This window comes from Dipodomys spectabilis, unplaced genomic scaffold (genome assembly GCF_019054845.1).
Source record: "Dipodomys spectabilis isolate Male_0828 unplaced genomic scaffold, ASM1905484v1 ptg000074l, whole genome shotgun sequence".
NCBI lineage: Eukaryota > Metazoa > Chordata > Mammalia > Rodentia > Heteromyidae > Dipodomys > Dipodomys spectabilis.
In genome coordinates this window covers 556,631-563,731 of record NW_024870751.1, presented here as the reverse complement: position 1 = coordinate 563,731, position 7,101 = coordinate 556,631, and positions in this window count along the sequence as shown.

The window sequence follows — 7,101 nt, the reverse complement described above, 5'->3', positions numbered from 1 at the left end:
TACCCAAATAATCACAAACAAGGTCATACCAAACCTAACAGCACAACCATGTTTATTGCAGCATTATTCACAGCAGCTATGATATGGACCCAACTCCGATGCCCCTCAGTAGATGAATGGATCAATAAAATGTGTTATACGTGTGCACACGAGCGTGTGCACTCTCTCTCTCTCTCTCTCTCTCTCTCTCTCTCACACACACACACACACACACACACACACTCACACACACACACACACACACACACACACACTGGAATTCTATGCCTCCATGAGAGAATGGCATTGCCCCGTTTGTTAGGAAATGGAAAGACTTGGTAAAAAAATTTTATTAAGTGAAGTAAGCCAGACCCATAGAAACATAGGTCCCATGGTTTACCTTGTTTTTCCCTTGTTTGCAAGGATTAATACATGTTTAGGACAAGCAGAGAAGATCAAAGGCTTGGTACTTATGACCATATAAGATAATATTAAGTGAAATGTACCCCAAGTAAGAGACACAAGTGGTTTTTTTCTTTCTTGCTTTTGCTTTTAATATACTTATAATGCACTATGTGATTCTTTTCTAGCTTCATCCCCTCACTGTATAACCTCTGTTTTCACTGTATTTGATTCCAGTGTTCTGCATCTTATATGCCTCGCCACCTCCTGCAGAGTCTGCATGAGAGATCGTGCCAGACAAAGTATAAGCTTCAAGGAAGCATGCCTGTAGGAAGGGGGTGTTGGTTAAGGCTTCCGATACACTTGGCTGCAACTTTATAGCCTCTACCTTTATTTTTATTATATTCTCCTTGGCTGTACATTCGTTGCTTTTATTCACGTTTTGGCTATTTTTCTATTGATCCACGAACAGAGCATGTTGTTTATTTCCAGTCCAATAGAGACGGCTTCTCTGAATAATAAAGACTAGGACCAAATATTAAATATGGGTAATGCCCCAATCAATCTATCACCTGATGTAACACTGCCTCCAGAAACTCCTACAACTTCAAAAGCAGTTTTGTGGCTCACTCATAGTAAATATAGAAATTAAAATTTCCAGATATGTTACAACAGACAAGATTAACGAATTAAACTAAGCTAGAAGGAGTTATCCCAGAAGCACAGAGAGTTCTAGAAAAAGGGACCCATGATAATTTTTAGGGAAAAAAAGATTCACCCAACCGTTATGACTAAGCTTAGTCCAGCTTACGTTACAGGGAATAGATGATGGTTTTCCACAAAATATAAAGTTAGTGATATCACATTTCTGAGCCGACTGATGAACCATTGCTTTACACAGGAGTTTATAAAGATAATAATAAATGGATTAATGTAAAAGGAAAAAGGATATTTTGGAACTCATTAGATTTTATTCAAAGATTAGGCAGATCTAGACCATTATGGTGTTTATTATCAAAACAACAAGATAGATTAAAACAACAATTAGAAATTTATGTGAACAAATACTGAGGTTAAAATTATAGAAAACGTAGAATGCCTGACTCAAGCTGGAAGTGGCTTTTAGGATGGTTTCAAAGGAACTTGAATATATATGGAAAAAATAAAAAGAGTACAATATATGTACATCCCTGTCTTAGGTTTGTTAATTATTAAACATAAAAAAGGTTGAATAGATGATGCATTCTATTAAACTATGTGCTAGACTTGTTTCGCAACACTTAGCTCAAACAGTTGGTGGGACAGTCATCAATTTTCATGTAAGCCATCAAATTTTTGCTTTTCTTAAAAATTGATTACGTGCTTAAATAAAAAAAGAATCTATGTCATAATCACACACGGTATAAAAATGTTAATTCTCTTCAATAAAGACAAACTCAGATGCAACTCTTTTGAGTCTGTGTCTGTTTGTCACTTCGCCGACTCCTTGCCCACCTATCCCAAGATCCCTGTCTCTCTGGTACCAGTGCTCCAGCCGAGCTGGTCCGTCGCACTTATATACACTTTTTTGTAATTTGGGGAGTGGAAGGGATATAGTAGAATGCGTTAATGGGGATGCAGGTTGGCTCATTGTGACTAGGAGATGTACAGGACAGTTTGTTGAAAATGAATTTACAATGTCAGGCAAGGGTCGAGTAGGGAGGAGTTGGAGATGTGGGTAAGGAAAGGGTAGTAGGGCAATAACAAAAGAGGAGGTAACAATGCTCGATAGGAAATGTACTCATTACCTCGTCATGTAACTGTAAGCCCTCTGTACAGTATTCTTACAGTAAAAATATATTTTAAAAAATCTCTGCCTGGTGTAGATTTCCAGTGCTGCCCTCTTGGTCCTGAAGTGGGACTTGGATTATCCAGTGGTGTTTGGAACCAGGCCAAATACAGGACAAAACCACTTCCAAGACATGGCTTCTTAATTCCCAATGCAATTAAGATTGCAAGCAGAATTTCTCTGAATTTGACAATCAGTGAAACAAAAGGCAAGGCCACCAAACACCTCTCTATTCCCCCCATTCACTCCTTTCTCCTTCCTTGGACAAGTACAAAATAATTTTACAGGTTTTGGCAAACACACAAATTGCCCACCACCTCCCCTGGTAAACTGGGTTTCAAGTCACTAAGTCATGTAAATGGATAATGCCTCACTCATTATTCTAGACAACATCTTCAGGTTGTTTGATGCTTTAATTGTTGTTGTTGTTGTTGTTGGTAGGGGGGCCTGAACTCTGGGTCTGGGCGCTGTCCCTGAGCTGTTCACCTCAAAGCTAGCACACTACCACTTGAGCCACAGCGTCACTTCCAATTTATTCTGCCTATGTGGTGCTGAGGAATTGAACCCAGTATCTCATGCATGCGAGACAAGCACTCTACCACTGAGTCTCCATCCCAGCCCTAATGCTTTAATTTTTTAAAATTCCTTTTTGTCTGTCATGGGGCTTGAACTGAGGACCTGGGTATTAACATATCCCTGAGTTCTTCAGCTCAAGGAGATCCTTCTCCCAATTGAGCAACAGTGCCACTTCCTGTTTAGAGATAAGTGTCTCACAGATTTTCCTGCCGGGGTTTGCTTTGAACGGTGAATTTTTAAATTATATTTCTTCTAGGTATTTTTTGGTACATTACAGGTTTTCTGGAATTTAAAGTTTTCTGTAAACCTTTGTCTTCAAGTAATCCAACAGCATTAAATATTACATTCAGAAGCTATCCTGTAACACATCCATTTTGAAATTATTATGTTCAGATGAAATTCGTATTCATTGTAGAAACAGCCCCTTAATTCCAAATGGGAAATACGTTAATTTCAGCAGCCTTGAATCTCCTTCCTCTTTTTTTTTCTCTTCAGTATCTTTTCTTGTTTTGGAACAAGTGTCCTGGACTGTCCAACCATTCAAAAGGAAGCTTATTCCATTAATTTAATAGAAAATGAATCCAGCCTGCCTGCATCTCAAGGCAACTCTGAGTATAATGTTAATCTAATAATTCACGTCAGTGAACTTGCAGTCATTTTGATAACTTTTTGTTAAACCACTCATTAAAGAGGTTCCAAAAACCGAGAAGCAAAAATCATGTTCTGCTTTAAAAGAAGGTTTAAAAAGCTAGTAATTCAAAAAGACACATTCTATTCTTCCAAGATTCCATGGTGAAGAATTTGTCTTTGATCATAGCCCTTACTACTGATCTTTTCCCTTCAAACTTGTAGTTTTATTCAGTTTTCTTATTTCAGCTTTCATTTTGGTACTAGCCTAAGTAATCTCATTGTAGTATCTGACAATGAAATTTCATTTGTTGTTAGAGACCTCAATTCATATTGCCAAAGGCAGACTCATGAGCATATCATAGAGGATAAAATATTGAATATCATTAACATGATCATATGCAACTATTCCATAAATTAATATAAGTACCACATAAATGTGCAACTTCATATACATTTTAAAATGCAAAGTAATTGCATATCTATTTCATAAAATAATTCAGATCACTAGGAGAAGATATTAAGCTAAACCTTTTGCATTATCCCCAATATTCTTTGTAAAAAATTTTTTTCTCATTAACTTTTACCTTAGGGCCTTCTTTTCCTAGCAACACGTTATAAGTTGATGTCCTTGGATTTTAGTCACCTCTGAGTAACCTCTTTCCTTTCCACCACCAGTTAGACCCTCACGTTAAATATCTGAGAAGAAACTTGTCCCAAAGTGCCTGCAAGAGGAGTACCCAAGTCGACTGTCTGTGCCCACTCTTGCCTTCTTTCTTTGGGAATGGGGTATCAGAGACAGGGATGTCAGGGATCAGGTGGCTGGAACCATGGTGTTAAGATTTTTTTATGGGTAGCAGAAAAGAGTAGCATTGAGTAGGATACCAGGGAAAGGGTAATTGTGACTGTAATTGCTGAGTTGCAGTGGCAGAAATTTGGGTAGCAGCAACAGCTTTGTAGGAGTTGGGGTAGCTAATACAGGCATCCAGAAAAGTTTAGCAGGGACAAGGAAGCATTGACAAAGTAAAAGATAAAAGTTGTGAGGGATTGTGTGGCACAGTCAGGGTTACAAGATTATGGATGTGCAAACTGGGTAGCCAATACTAGGTTAGAAGCAATTGGCATGGTGGACTGATGTGGTGCAGAGATCTGGGTTTGACTGTCCAGTTTTGGCTTTTAGATCTTTAGGGAACTATCTCTAGCAGCTCATTATCAGCTTGTTGTGTTCATGCACATGCCATCTATAAATGTCTAATGCAAGTAAATTGCATTCTTTGACACCAGCTATAGGATCTTTCCTTAAGCATCCTGAGAGACCACACTCCACAATGCTGCAGAACAGGCTCCATATATTGAGCTGCAATCACCTCATACAACTCTCGCTGCTCCTCTCCAGTGTCAATTTTCATGGTAGCAAGGGATCTGAGATGTGCTCAGCAGCAGTGATCTGGGAAGCTACCAATTCTTACTCTGGCATTCTGGGAGCTCCGTAGAAATATGCAAGAGCACTTGCTGATGCTCTTCCAACTTCTCTCTGAGGGTCTGGATAGCCAGACTGTTGTTCCTCAGACGGGTTACTTTAATGTCCAGGTGGCCTCAAACTTTCTCTATCTTCTCTCTCTAGGTGCTCCTCAGCTTCAGCTGCCTCTCCTTTTCCCTCCAGGTAGCTCGCTTCATCTCCACATCCTTTGAATTCTGCTTCATATCAACCTGTGACTTTCACACCAAGCCCTTCCACTATCTCATCTGCCTCTTTAGCTGTGAATCAGGCACAACAAGCTTCATGTAAGTTCTGTATCTGTTTATCAAGATTTGAGCTGGAATCCAAGGTGGTACTAGCTAGAACATGGGGAGCATCTTAAATACTCCCTGCCATTCACTGCTCATTGAGAAAGATGTAAACGTCTTGTGGTCAGTCTCTCCTCCATTTCTGGTTCAGCAGAATAAAGTGAAGTCAAAATGGAGCTACGAGACAGCTGCTATGTCAGCAAGTGACCCAACCAAAGATAATTTAGTGAGGGGATACTTATAAAATGTAGTAGGGAAATGTACATATTTGTAGGACACAACTAAGGGCTTTTATTAAACTAGTGATTTTATGTCCAAAATGGCAGACCAACTTAGGCTCTCCCCTAGATCTTCCTGTTATGAAGTTCCTGAGGACTTCTACATACAACTCAGACCTACTGACATAATTGAATAGAAAAGTGAGTATGGATAAATATTCTAATATATGCTAAGGTGTTATCTGTCATGACCATCATGAAATCAATGCACTTTCTCTGAACTTCACCATATCTTTTTAATTGGCATAAGTGGCAGATTTCTTAGTGTGTCTTTTTTTCCTGTTATTTCATGCCCAACCATGGGTTTCCATTGTCCTAGTAGACGTTTTGCATCCCAGTGCCTTCCTTCCAGGTAAGTCTCTTCTTGGGCCTCATATGCATATGCTCACAGAAGTGAATGTCTCAAAACCATGGAATATAGTTGCTCAATAATGATTAGCTCACAGAGAGACTCAAGCAGTTTGGGTCTGGAGCTTTTCTGAGAAGCCTTAGGCTAGGTACTCTGGACAACATTGATAGTAATTCCTCAGAGGAATACCACTGACAGCAAGTAAGCCCTGACTACTACTTAGCCCTTACTAGTTCTACCTAGGTTATGAACACATGAACAATCCCTGCCTATTGTACAGTGCCCCCATCAATTAAATCATTTTGAGCCTAGGAGAAAATCTCCATTTGTAAATCAGTACTCATAAGAAGCAGATGATGCCCCACACTCAAATGCGCAAGGAGAACAGAGTGTAAGGCTGTCTACACAGATGGGAAATAGAATTCTGAGTGGTGGGAAGGGATGATTTTAGGTAAAAATACTTAGAAGTAATTATGTTTATGAATTCCTTACCTACCTAACTTCCTTCTGCCCTTGAGATCCAATTCAGGAAGTGGTGGAATGTTTATGATCACAAAATGGAGTTTTTAATCCCAGGCCTAAACTCTAAGTGTTTTTACATCTTCCTACCTGCTCCTGATGTTCAGGGTCAGAAGGGAAAAGGGGAAGGAAGCCCCATGCTCAGGAATATAAATGCAGCTTACAAGCCACTACAGTCTCTGACTTTCTATGTTGAAGGTAAGATAAAAGGCAGCTTGAGTTTCTAAGAACTCAGTGTCTATATGGTTCCTTCAGAACTCCTTTTCCTTCTCCTGTGTTTTGAGAGCAACAGTTAGTAGAGTGCCTCTGTCTCTTTGGAGCAATCTTTCTCTTCACACAATGCTTAAAGTAGACAATAGGTGGAAGCTGCCATTAAATAAAAAAAATGAAATAGCACACAGTGAGTGCTTCCCCTGAATTCCTGGACCTAACAAGTTCCCAATTCTGAAGACAAAGTGATTATGGGTGAGTACTAACTACCTCCACTGAATGGTGAACTTAGAACACTTTTCCCAAGGCAGGTCTCCCCAGTACAGTAGTTGCAACCTATAATCCTGGTTATTAGGATGGCTGAGATCTACTGGATCAATGAACTTACAGACCATGCAACACAGAAAAGTCTAAGATTTTGAGTCCCAAAATAAGAAACGGGGCTAAGAAGAGAAAACTTATCATTGCTGGAAAAGGAGGAAGTGTTAACTGGGAGAAGGTTTCTCTGAATATAGACATGGAAATTATAACAAAGTTCTAAGTTG